The sequence below is a fragment of the Podarcis erhardii genome (genome assembly GCF_964252035.2).
Source record: "Podarcis erhardii genome assembly, chromosome: 1".
NCBI lineage: Eukaryota > Metazoa > Chordata > Lepidosauria > Squamata > Lacertidae > Podarcis > Podarcis erhardii.
In genome coordinates this window covers 68,715,575-68,728,834 of record NC_138497.1, presented here as the reverse complement: position 1 = coordinate 68,728,834, position 13,260 = coordinate 68,715,575, and the positions used below count along the sequence as shown (strand labels likewise).

Below are 13,260 nucleotides of genomic sequence, written 5' to 3'. Positions count from 1 at the left end.
CGGGTCGTGGAAACCGCTGTTCTAAATAATGCTTTGGATCAAGAGCAGCAGAGTTAAGGGGGGCACTGGGGATGAGTTCATGGAACCGAGAGGGCGGCGCTGGCCCGAAAAAATTACATGGGCCAGATGGCCCAATGGCCTAACTCGGTGTAAGGGAGCCTTTTCTATTTTCTGCCTTTCACAGGCTTAGGGTTGCGCTCTTCCACCAGTCCAAGCCCTCCTTCCGGCGAATACTGAGAGAAGTCTCAAGCCCTCCTCGAGAGAGAGAGAGAGAGAGAGAGAGAGAGAGAGCAATAAAAAAGGAAGCCGCCTCAGCTCTCCCTGCTTTGCTCCCACGTGCGAGCTCGCGCTGACAGGACTCCCTCAGGCCGCCTTCGGATTGGCCGAGGGAGAGCTCTCTCGCTCGCCTGGAGCCACGCCCAGCCCCAGCGCTCTGGGCTCTGGCGAGCGAGACAGTCCCGGCAGCCAGTGCCGCGCGTATCTCCTCGCGCAAAGTCGCGCGCGCGCGTAAGGAGGGGAAGGCATGTGCGTGGCTCCCAGCGGAGCCCCCCGGGAAAGAAGCCGGAGCGCCGACGGCTTCTCCTGCCTCTGAGGGAACATGCTGAGCCGGGGGCTCTCGGTAAGTCACCGGAGGGCGCGCGCGCGCTTGGCGCTTCGGTTCTTGCGTAAGGAGGTCTGGGCGCGCTTCCCGACCGGAGGCGTCCCGGTTCCCGCGGCTGCGCCCTGCCCGGAGCCGCCGGCTCAGCCCTGGCTTCCCTGGGCAATTCTGTCTCGCCTGCCCTTGGCCGCGGCGGCGGAGCAGGTGGCGTTTGGTTCAGGACTCAGGCGCCCGGGAGCAGCGCTAAATAATTCACCCCGAGTGCGGATCTGATCTCAGCGCCGTTGCCTCGAGGAACCCCGGGAAGCCTCCGGCTGGGGAGAAAGGGATCTGGGCGTACAGTACTTGTTTCTTTAAAAAGAAAGGGGCGGGAGAGGGGGAAGACAGAGAACCGCTCGTCAAACAGATAAAAATGTGGCGCGTTGAAAGAAAGGAAGAAACAGGACGTGGTATAGGCAACCCCAAAGCCACATCCCTGGCAGAGGCGGAAATAAACGAAAATCCTGCTTGTGTGGGTGTTCGTCCTTTCTCGCTGTGTTACTCAGATGTGAACTATTTTGCACTCCGGCACCTTTTAGGGTCTCTTTCAATTCAGCTCTTGGGGCTTAAGAACAGGTGGCTTTCGAGAAACACGCTCTGCTATAGCCTGCGCTGCTTGCACTTGCTTTTAAAACTAGGGGGAGATCCCGAGCTTTTTCGATATATATTAAAAAGATAAGTTTTTATAAGTTGATCAGAGCATTTAATGGTAGAGTTTTTCTTCCTTTCAGTTACTGATGAGGCTGGTTAGAGTATAAAGAGAGCAGGCAGTGTCGCAAAACCGATGGTTCCTCATATTTGTATTAGAGGTTTGGGTGGGTTGGGAGAGCCTGTGTACATTGTTTTCTCAGAAGTAAACCCTATTGAGCTCAGTAGTACTTACTCCCAGGTGTAGCATCGCAACCCACCAGATCTGTTTTGGCATAAGTCTTGGAAGACTGCAGGCCAGCCACTGTGTCAGGTGGTGGAAGTGTTTTTGATTGGCAGGGTGTGTGTGTGTTTATGTGAATCATATACATGGAGGAAAAAATGCTAAACTTGGGGGTCATGTGGCAATTAAGTTGTGTTATGCAAGTCCCAAATCCTTATGTGACCGAAGACGTCCTGAAGTGTTAGTGGCACATTTCTTAGTGTCCTAAAAGTGACAGGTCATCCGAAGAGAGGTTTTAGAACCTAAAGGGAAAAATGAGGTGCGGTAGATGAGGAATGTAGATAGAAGCCGGCTGGGTGTGGACGGGAAGTCGGAGATTGTTTACAGACAGTTGCAAGCATGCTGTTCCCTGTTATGGGTGAAGAAGGAGAGCTTTAATAGTATACTCAGCCACAGAAGTGGGACATCCCTATAATAAAAATGTAAGCAAAACATGGCAAGGAGAATGGGCAGTGTAACTCTTCTGCTGCTCCAAGGAGAATGGCTTGTGTTAATACATGCTGCAAAGTCCATATGATCACCATCAATTAATAATACATTGAAGATGGAATAGTGGTTTGCAAGCTTCGAGAAACTGAACTTTAAAGGAATGTGATCAGCATTTCTGATGGCACTTGTTGATGCATTTGTGTGCTAGTCTTCCTATCAGCATGCTACTTGACCATGTGTGTGCCCTGCATAGTGTGAAATTGTGTGTCTATTTAAGGAGGTGTGTGTATATGCAGTTGGGGGCGGGGAGCGCGTGTAGATTGATTCTTCAAGTCCATCTGAGTTCCTCTTGGATTTGTCTTCACTGCACTAAGAGTGTGGGGATTTGTGGATGGCTTTCTGCCCCTTTAAGAGGTGTACATACTCCAGCCACATATTGTTTTGTTTTTTCACCTATCTTCTGGTCTGTCGCATTCACATTTTACCCACAATTTGTTTGTTTCTCAATTAATCTGTACTTTAAAAGCCCCCTCTTAAAGTAGTCTTTTAAAATGTGTATTTAAATTCGCATTTTCCTTATCGTTAAGTTGTCAATAAACCACCACAATGTTCCTGTAAGTACAAAAGTTGGTGGATAGTTAAGTTCTGGTCTGTACCTTCATCTATGCAGTGTGGATCAGGTAATTTCTTACAGGAGCTCACACAGGTTGAGTTGCTTAAGAATTTGCACTTTGGACTCTACTCCTGTTCTCCTGACTTCAGAGTTTGTGTAGATATCTCCATTGCAAATATACCTTTGAATGAGTCTTTTGGTGGATAGTGGAAGGCTGAGCAGAAATCGTGTTAAAAATTACTTTTTACTTTTTGAAATATGGCAACCCTTGATTGTTCTAGTGCTGCATCATTTAATACTATCAGACTATACCTACCAATATTATTCATTCCATATACTGTGAAAAAAGCACAGATTAAGATCCTTAACAAAATCTGCAGCAGGTGGTATTTCCTTTATGCCTGCCAGTTACTTAAATAAGATCTGCTGACAGCCTTTTTCCCCTACTGAATAAGGTTAACAACAGCTGCTTGAGTAGGTGACTTTTTAAATAGGCAAACCCACCTCCTTCCATGGCTCCTTGAAAGATTCATAGTAAAGTGGAGATAATTCTAAAGAGAGGCCGTTTTGTTTTGTTTGTTTGTTTGAATGAATGAATGATGATATTTGATGGTATTTTGTACCAATCTTTCCTCTTGGCACTGATGGCAGGAAGGTTTGCTCAATAATCAGCAGTACTTAATCTGTCACAATGCTTGCTCAACATCAGGCTTGTAAATATTTTGCAAGAATGTGATGCTATCACTGACTTGTGAAATTCAGTGCGAATGGGTCTCTCAGAATTCATTGGCTCTTCAATTCGTTCTCTCATGTTGGGCTTAATTAGATATGCTACCCCATTGCTATCTACCCTGGCTTTGGAGTGCCAGTGTTTGAAGTGTTCTTTATTATGTTGTTATATGTATTGTGTGTATTTAAACAGAGATTGTTTTGAAAAATGCAAAACAAAGGATCCTGGATATCTCTCCTGAGTGACACAGGTAGGTTGGAATCTTATCTTTAGATTCCAACTTAAATTTACCATTGGTAACTAACAGTCTGATCCACCACCCAGTTAATTTAGGTTACAATTGTACAAGACTACAATTTCCAGGATTCACTCTGTGTGTGTGTGTGTGTGTGTGTGTGTGTGTGTGTGTGACTGATAAAATGGTTTTAAGTTCTAACTTTCACCCTGTTTAGGTGCTTTGTACCAGCAGAAACACATGGGCCATAGCTGTCGGTGTGCTCAAGCGCCACATACGGAATACTTGCATTGCATGCTAGTGCAGCAAAGTACGTAAACTATCTTTACAATTGGCATCCAGGCCAATAATCGCAGCCAAGAAGCAATTTGAGAGTGGAATTTGAATGACGTTCTCACCATTAGAGATGGCCACTTCAGGTCAGAGTTAAGAGAGAGTCATGGGAGCAGAAAACGTCTTGTTCCAATTATGAGTACTTGTTGGCTATTTATTCCAGGGTTTTATATATTAAGGAATTGGTGTGGTAAGAAATAACACAGTGGAGGGAAAAGGTGTCTTTCTCTTCTCTCTCCTTGTTTTCTACCAGCTCACTAGGGGCAAGCTTCTTAACCTGTTTGATCTGATTCCTGTTTTTATATATATATGAAAATAAGACTTGCAAGGCTTGCTTGCCTGGGATGCTAAACCCTAATTAACGATGCAAAGTATTGTTCTCTCGATGAGAGAGGCTATGTAAGTGTCCTATTGCCCTTACAGGCTGAGTCACTTGGTAATTGCGCTGGAAAAGTGTCTTGTATGAAGAAACAAATTATAAACAATACTTATTCAAATTTATAAAAGCATAGCTATAGGCATTCATTGCAAAGCCCAGACGTACAGGTCTTCTTTCTTGCATTTGTTTTTGAATAGTAACTTTACTGAAGTAATGTTCCAGCCATGGCAAATACTGAGTTAGAAATACTAATAAATCTTTAACTTTATGCAGTTTCAGGATGCATATCTCTCACCATGAAGGAAGTACATGAGAAGGCATCAATAAATTGGGGCCTATCTTCCTCCTTGCCTGGAGTATGCATGCTGGATGCACTTCCTGGTACACTTCCTGCCTCCCTGTCCAGCACTTCCTTTTCAATCCAGGGCTGCAACTGAGAATGCACTTGAGTTTGAGGAGGGAAACAAAGGCTCTTTGGGGCTCCACTGCAGTTTCTTTGTGTGCATGCAGCTGGGATCATAACAAGAAACATAGAGTCTACAGTGGGTAGCATCCAACTCAATCAGATCCGTTGAAATCAACATATCAAAGTGCACCGATTTCAGTGGGTCGACTCAGATGGGATTAGTGTTGAAATGTCAACATAGTTTCAGTTAATATTTAGAGAACATACCATACTTTTCTGTGTATAACACGCCCCCTTGTATAAGACGCCCCCTATGACTGAATGAACTTTATTACAGACCAGGATAAAAAACCAAAAACAACATATAAATAAAGCCCTGCCTCCCCGTCACAGGCCACGCCCACGTACTGTAGCTCCGCCCGCCCGACACCCGTCACGGCCGGCGTGTTCCGCTCGCACGGGGCCCAGGCGAACGGCAACGCGGGGAATGCCTCGTGTTCGGAGGTCGATTGCGCCACGCGGAGCAAACCTTCACCCAGTGCCAGCCCCGTTCAGCCTTCCCGACCCTGCAAACCTGGCGCTGTGATTGAAAGCTTCGTGAAGACGCCCCATATTTGGGGGGACTCCAATTTTAGAAAATGGCCCAAAGTTGTTAAGCTTTTTGGGGGGAGGATTACCCTTACTTGCTGAGCTTTTTTTTGGGGGGGGGTGCAGTAAATCACTAACCCAACAGTTGCACCACGATCACTTGCATCTGCTACAAGCGTCTATTCAAGTGCCAACAGTGGAAGTACATAGCAACCACAATTGCCGCTGCCACAGCCAATCCTCAGCCCTTGCCGCAGCCACTAATCACATTACGAATCGCCAATGACAATCTGCAGCTCGTGGCTGCAACCAATCACCAGTCACCCCTACCCACAACCCATATATAAGATGCCCCCAGTTTTAAATCCTTTTTTAGTAAAAAAACAAACCTTGTCTTATACATGGAAAACTACAGTACATTAGCAAAACTTAGTTCTGCTATGCCTGCCATTGTAAGCCTCATGTTGTTAAAGAGTTATAACAAACAAACTTTCGAGGACACATATTTGATAAACAATGCAGAAATACTGTTTTCTTTAAACATAGCACATGTTCTTTAAATTATCATTTACAGGTAAAACACCATCCAGGATTGCTGTACACAAGCTGCATGTATCTAAAGTCAGCTTTAACTGATAGCGGTTTTTGAAAATGAATATGCTTTTTTGTGAATAAAGTTTATGTCCCGTTCTTGATGGTGGTGGTGGTGCAGAAATCACCTTTAGGTAGCCAGGGTTTGTGCCAGGGGTGGCAGTTTGTGCCAGAGGCCAAAGCGGGCAGAGCAACAGATACAGCTTTTGCTTTTGTGCAGCAGGTTGCATTTTAGCCATGTAAACACCAGTGACTTCTACTTATACCTCTGCACACACCCCTCTCCATCAAGAAGGCATTGTTGGAGTTCAAGGACGCATTCAAGCCTTAAGGCTAAGGCTCTGAAGAGTGGTCTGGAGCAGGTGCTGGTGTGGTCTAGGGAAAGGGGGAGCGATCAGGAAGGCCACATTCTGGCCCCACACCTGAGGTTCCCTGCTTCCTATATATAACCAGTTACGTTTCATGGAATGCAATGGAAGCAGGTGGGACGTTCTGCTGCAAGTACTCATTCAGGCCACAATCGGATAGCTGTGTGTTCTGGCAAATAGGACTACACCTCTCACCCCTCCCACACCATTTCTAGTGTAATCTTATCAAAGCGAAGTTTCCTGTAAGAAACAAATGAGAGAGTTAAAGCCAGATACATGGGGCATGGCTTTTTCAACTCTCGGAGTAAACCTGTTTATAATAAAATGGTTCTCTTAATCTACAACCACTTTATCTAATGGAGTAAAGCTGAAAGCTTCATTTAAGCAGCCTGTTTGCTTGATCTTCTGCCCCCTGGCTCCTTATCTCCCCACTTGACTTCGGTGTTGCCATTCTTAACCAGAGAGAATGGTGTTGCATTGGGATGGGATCCCTGACTGGCTATAGGCATGGGGACATTAGTAACACAACAAGTTTTACTGCCATAGTGTCCTTCAGATGCACATTAGGACTTCTGTTTGGTAGTCTTTTTATCCATCCTTTCTATTTGTGAGAACTGAAATTGGCGCATCACCACCCTGAAGAAAGGTGGGAACATTAGGGGCTTTTTAGGGTAAAGTAAGGTGTGTGTGTGTGTGTGGGGGTGTGTGTGTGTAGGATTGTGCATGTTTGGAGAAAGTGGATAAGGAGAATAGATGGTTGGATGCTGAATGTTGGAAGATTCAGAACAGGCAAAATAAACCACTACTTCATACAGAAGCAGATAATTTTAGGGGAGGTAGCAGCAGCAGCGCTCACCTGACACCCTGGTTGCCAGGAAGTGGGGGGGGGCGGAGTCAGCAGTGAGATCAGTGGAGTGCTGGATTTATTCTGCTGGTGCACTTGTGTGCTGTACCAGTCATGCTGCTATCTCACCCTTCTTCCTCTACCGCCCAGTAAGTAGCAGCAACATGACCAAGCAGAGGTGAAATGACCAAGCCCTCCCCCCCACAACCAGGGCTCCCCCCCACAACCAGAACCATATGATTCTGAGTACCATCTGCTGGGATCGCAAGTGGTGAGAGTGCTCTGGCACCCGGGTTCTGCTTGTGGGCTTCCCATAGGCATTTGACTGACCACTGTAAGAATGAGATTTTGGACTAGGCGGGCCTTTGGGTCTGAACCAGCAGGGCTTGCTTGCCTTACCTTATTTTCTGATCATGTTGCATTCTTTCATAAATGGTATGTTCACAAAGGGCACTGTTAAAATATAATGTACCAGGTTAGGGCTAGACAAAACCTACTTCTGCCGACTGAGGCAGAATGCTGATACAAATATCAATGACAAGACAAGGTCACTTGATGTTGTTCCTTTCTGTTGTGTGCAGGATTAGCAGTAGAATATGCCATATTTATCAGCATGGTTGTTAACTGCAGTTTCTGGCTCACGCTCAAGGGACTGCATTGCACCAATCCAGGATTGAATAATAAATCTCTGTGTAGGGGGAAATGCAAAAAAAGTCTTTATCATGTCAATTTTGTCATATTTTTCACAAATAATGGTGAACATGGGTTCACTTAACACTTCTGTGTTGTCGTTGTTTTATCTGTGTAGGAAATGCCTTGAGTGAAGTAACTCAGGCCAGCCCTGATGCTAGTTTTTGTACATACCTGTGGATATGCTGCTTTCTCTTAAATGATTTCCCTCACAAATAATGCTAATTTTGTGCAGCTTCAGGAACATATATGACTAAGTTACAGAGTACTAAAGAACATGAAGGAAACTTTATAGTTGGCCTGAGAAATAGCTGGATTATGGGACTGAAGTCAACTTGGAAACGAGAGGTTGAAATAGCCTGATTCTGCAGAGATATAAGTGTGTGTGTGTGTGTGTGTGTGTGTGTGTGTGTGTGTGTGTGTGAAACAAGCAAATTCTTTGGTTTTGTTAATTGAAGATAAACCCTTCTCAGACTTCTTAAACCTGCAGATTATTGCTTGGCTGTGCTGGTATAACACTTAAAGGAGCTTTTCTAGTTGTCTCTCAGCATTCATCTAGCACACTTTCAGTATGTTTGTCTATCTGATCATATTGAAACATCATGAACCCATTTTGAAATTTAAAGTTGGTACATAACTGTCAATTGATAATTTAAGCCTTTATTTTCTTAACTGATTAACGCATATAATAAGGCATTTGTGGGTCACTGCACGCATTGTATGCTTTGAAAACTTAACAACTTGTACACATACAGTTTTGTGTCATTCTAAATCCTTTTAGCAAGCAGATTGAATTTAACACAGCCTTTTGAAATAAGACCTTGTAATTGTTAGTTTGGAATAGTATTGTAGGTGTGTAAAGCTTTTCTTTGTGGGACAAAAGTAACTTGCAGAAAATGTAGCTGGAGGTAAAGGGTTAAACCAGCATCATTCATAGATCCAGTATTTTGCCATCATTGTAGTTTAGTGCAAAGAAGTGAAAAGCATTCTCTTAAGCCTTTGAAGATGTCCAGGTAGAGTGGTTAAAAATCTTCATTTACATATAACTAGCAGGAAGATCTCGATAATCCTGATTAATGACTGGGTGAGTCCATCTGTTAAAGAGAGTTATACCCTCCCTTCCCAATGCCATGATCTCAGTCTGCACACAAAGAGGATAGGACAACAGATGTGTTAGGAAGAATAGAGATAAAAAGTTGCAGAATATGCATAAAATATAACAGTGCCTATTGATTAAATAGTTTTGATTGGCTGCTGAAGCTCCCTCATTCCGCTTTACCCTACAATATCCTCCTCACAGTGGTGGGGCCATCAGTGACTCTTCCATGGATTTGTTAACCCAACTGCTACTTGCAAGTACTTTCTGCTGAAGTTCATTACAGAGGAATAAAGCTTGGACTCCACAGGTGTGTCTGTGAGAGTCATTTAGGGACAAAGTACAGTGAGGATTGGGACCAGTTTTAAAAAAGGAACATTGCTTTGTTTTCTCTGGCCAATAAGAGCTGTATGCAGGGGAACAAGCACATAAGCCAGTACAGTGGCTGAAATCAGGTATGAGTATAATTAGGTCTCTAAGCTAGGTTTGCCGCTGAACTTTGGAAACAACATCCAAGCTGAAATTGGAGGGAGGGAACAAGTCCACCTACAGATTTGCTGGCATCTTGAAGTTGATTTTTTAACATTAAGATACAAAACTTTCTTCAACCCAACCATCAACTATCTGAAGGACTCTCTCTCTCTCTCTCTCTCTCTCTCTCTCTCTCTCTCTCTTCCCAAGAGTAATCTTAATATTTGTTGTTTAGTCGTGTCCAACGCTTCGTGACCCCATGGACCAGAGCACGCCAGGCACTTCTGTCTTCCACTGCCTCCCGCAGTTTGGTCAGGCTCATGTTTGTAGCTTCGAGAACATCTTAAGTTACACACCCTCATTGTCTGCTTTCTTGCATCTAGAGTTGACAATTCCTATTGTGACTGAGGGGGGGAAGGGACTCCAAAATATTTGACGGCTCATAAAATACCATTCTTAAACTTATAAAAATCTGTCAAGAAGCCAAAGAGTTTATTTTTTTACAAGTTAAGTGGGAACGCACTACGGTGGATGCTCGGGTTGTGAACATGATCCATGCGGGAGGCACGTTTGCAACCCGCAGCGTTCGCAACCCGCAGTGCCGTGTCTGCGCACGCGTATGTTGTGATTCAGCCCTTCTGCGCATGTGCAAAGCGTGAGCGCCAAAACCCAGAGGTAACCTGTTCCGGTATTTCTGGGTTCGGCGCTGTGCGCAACCTGAAAACACGCAACCTGAAGCATTTGACTATATTTCCAGTGCAATCCTATGCATGTCCACTCAGGATAAATCCCATTGACCTCAATGGTGCCTGCTACCAAGTAAGTAGGAGCCTGAGCTGAATAAACGCTGCACTTGAGCTGAATAAATGCCAGAAATATATGGTTGCTTGCCACCCCTATCTCTGAGCAGTGCAGGATTCCAGGGGTTCCAGGAGTTTACCCAGGGTTTGTGTTTCCTTTTGGAATGAGGCACGGCAGAAACATTAACACCCCAAAAGTGTCTTGCCTTTCCCATAGCTACAGCCTTGGATTCAGATAGAAATCAACCATTGCTCTGAGGCCTCTTCAGCCTGCAGCTTTTCTCCCAGCTTCTGGCTCACATAACTCAACTCACATAGCTCAGGCTTTCCCCCCTCTATCCTTGAGTCGAGGCTCACCCATTTGTCATCTGACACAAAGCCCCCTTTCCTTTGTTCTCTTAATGGCCCATCACCCCTGGTGATTACCTCAGCAGGAAGCTAACCTGGCTTGTATTTCAACACTTGCTGGACCCAGGAGTTCAGGAAGCTAGCCTGGCTTGATTAGCTTCTTGCACTTGTTAGATCCAGGGATTTGAAAGGTCTGGCACCCACAAAGTCATAACAATGCTAAACATTATTTTTGGAGCGCTTGAGTAAGTGCCTACAGTCTTCCATCCTGTGTAGGATGTTCAGAAACCTGAATGTGCTATTTTCCTGTATCCACCCAGCCTCTGTGTGCTACACCATTCATATTTCGTTGGGTGTGCTTTGAAACAGCATTTTAAGTATCTGACTGTCCATCTAAGAGTGTTCTTTATTAATGGGTGGTTCAAAAGGCACTGAAGGTGTGAATCCTCTCTACTGAAAGCGCATACCCAAAGTAAGTGAGTTTCAATTAATGTTAATATTAAGGGTGGGTGCTCGGGAAGAAGGGAGGAGGTTTATTTTGCTATTATCTAGTTTAGAAATTGTATGGGTGGAGCGGCTACACAAGGTCTAGGTTTTAGGATAGATAGAAAGGGGCAGGATAGGAGATGAGTTTGCAGCTCAGCTTTCTTACAGCGGGGCACGTGATGGAGTTGTATGTGTGGAGCGAGAATGAGCTACTTCTTCATACTGTAATTTTGAAATAGAATTGGGCACCTCTTCATCCTATGGACATCGACTCCAGTGGAACATGGATTTTGTAGCAAGATTTGCCACCCTACTCTAGCCTTTCATGGCCAATTTCTGGAATGCTTAAGACTTCAAGGTATTCATGCTGCAAAATGGATAATGGTTGTAGTAGAAATAAGATTTCTACTACAAGCGATTTCTATATATGGGGAAAGTGGCTGTTTTCTTAGATCCTTGAAGCAGGAAAACCCTTATACCATGTGGGCACAATTGTGGGCTTCTGTATGTTCCATTCCAACCAAGTGAAAGGTACTTGTCAGTATTACTTAAATAATTACCTTAAATAGGTAAACATTCCACCCTATGTTTTATTTGTTATGCACAGTTGTTGAGGCCACAAGCATAATTAAAAATATATTTCTGTGCCTTGAAAATTTCTTTAACTAGGGTCTATTACATACAATAACAGGGAAGGGAGTGTATTTGCTTGATTAGTAACTGCAGTAGCCTTAACAGCAATTTGATGGAGCTGATAAAGTCCCTTCCTAGTGTAAAGCAGAGTGAGCCTGCATAAGAAAGTGTGTTGAGAAATGATGGTTCCAGGCCAGTGCCAAAACATCTCTGTCTTGTAGAATGAGGCGATCTCTTCGACTCCTAGAATGGGCTTTGAGGATGTTCTGGCAAGGGTAGCCAATAGAAAAACCTGACTGAGCTATTAGAACGTTAGGGTTAGTAGTCTTGGTACGTTCAAAGAACAAAGCAGGTGTCCTTTTTACACCTTAGTGTGTCCATGTCTGACCACAACATGCTGAAGCAGGAATGGGCAGCTTCTCTGTCCATTCTACTCTCCAAGCAGTGACATGTTCCACAGGCTAGCTCTGTTATAAAGTCTCTAAGCAGCTATCAACTGGGAATTACATGCAGAACTTGGATATAAGGTTAGAATACCCAAATCTCTCTTTCCACTCTTAAACTGTTTATTTTCCATATTAAAGAAACTGGTGAAATGTATCTGAACCCTGCCTGTTAATTCCTGAGTCTGGATGCAATTGCTTTGTTGGTCAGATGGGTCTGCTGGTTCCTGAAACTTGGGTTAAGACTGACCACATTAGAGGCCACGTGTGTATTTCTAGTAAGAGGGAGTGATCCCTAACAGCAAGACCAGTGTATCCTATTCAGGTTGTGAAGGACAGCAGAGTTTAGGACAGGGTGTATTCCCCAAAAAGAGATTGGATAACTTCCAAAAATACAGTAATCTCACCATTCTTCTTCATACTGTAGTTTCTTGACATTTGGAAAAGTATAAATAAAAGAACTATGAAATAATCCTACCATGCTGCCTATCCCCCACCCCCAACCTTAATTCTTAAGGCTTAATTCCAGTCCATGTGCTCTTACCATGTTAATAATTTCAGCTTGATCTCCAATGTCTTTGGTGTCTGAATTTGTATTGTTAATGTGAAACCACCTCCTTAACTTGAACAACAGGAATTGCTTAGCTATTTCATCTGTTTACTCAGAGTGCTTTATCATTTCAAAGCTAGGATCAAGGTGTATCTCGATATGAGCCAGCATAACTCACATGGGTCCTGCCCTCAGTTTGACAGCATATTTTTCTAGCACCTCTTTGTAATAGAGTAATTTATATGCACATTTAAAATAAAACCGAAGATGCTGTAAAGCAGTCAATAGGTTGCTGTCTGCTATTTTGTGTGTTTCATGTAGCACTGTATTCAGGTTCCTGCTTAAAAAAAGAAAAATCAATTTATATAGGGCCATGATGGGAATCACCAAACAAATGTCTTAATCTTTGCTTGGAAAACAACTTTATTCTTGCTTTCCCAAGACAAGCCTGCTATCCAGAGTTGTTCATGTACAGTGGTACCTTGGTCTACAACCATAATCTGTTCCGGCGGTCTATTTGTAAACCAAAACAGGTTGTAACCCAAGGCACGCTTTCGCCAATGGGGCCTCAAAAAAAATTTGTCCGTATTAAAAAAAAAAAGGGTTGTAATCCAAAAAAAGGTTGCAAACCAGGACACACACTTCCGGGTTTGATGCGT

At 43.9% G+C, this 13,260-nt stretch overlaps 1 protein-coding gene across 12 annotated transcripts in view; it reads left to right on the top strand.

Moving 5' to 3' along the window:
• Window positions 1-430: 430 nt before the first annotated feature.
• MICAL2 (microtubule associated monooxygenase, calponin and LIM domain containing 2) overlaps window positions 431-13,260 on the top strand; it is a 152,030-nt gene continuing 139,200 nt past the window's right edge. For 4 of the 12 annotated variants that reach the window (XM_081878739.1, XM_081878738.1, XM_081878737.1 and 1 more), the window contains exon 1: window positions 431-619. The gene's annotated coding sequence lies outside the window, so the exon portion shown is untranslated. The remainder of the gene's footprint in view (window positions 620-13,260) is intronic. The other 8 variants (XR_014160775.1, XR_014160776.1, XM_081878740.1 and 5 more) reach the window with 3 other exon arrangements.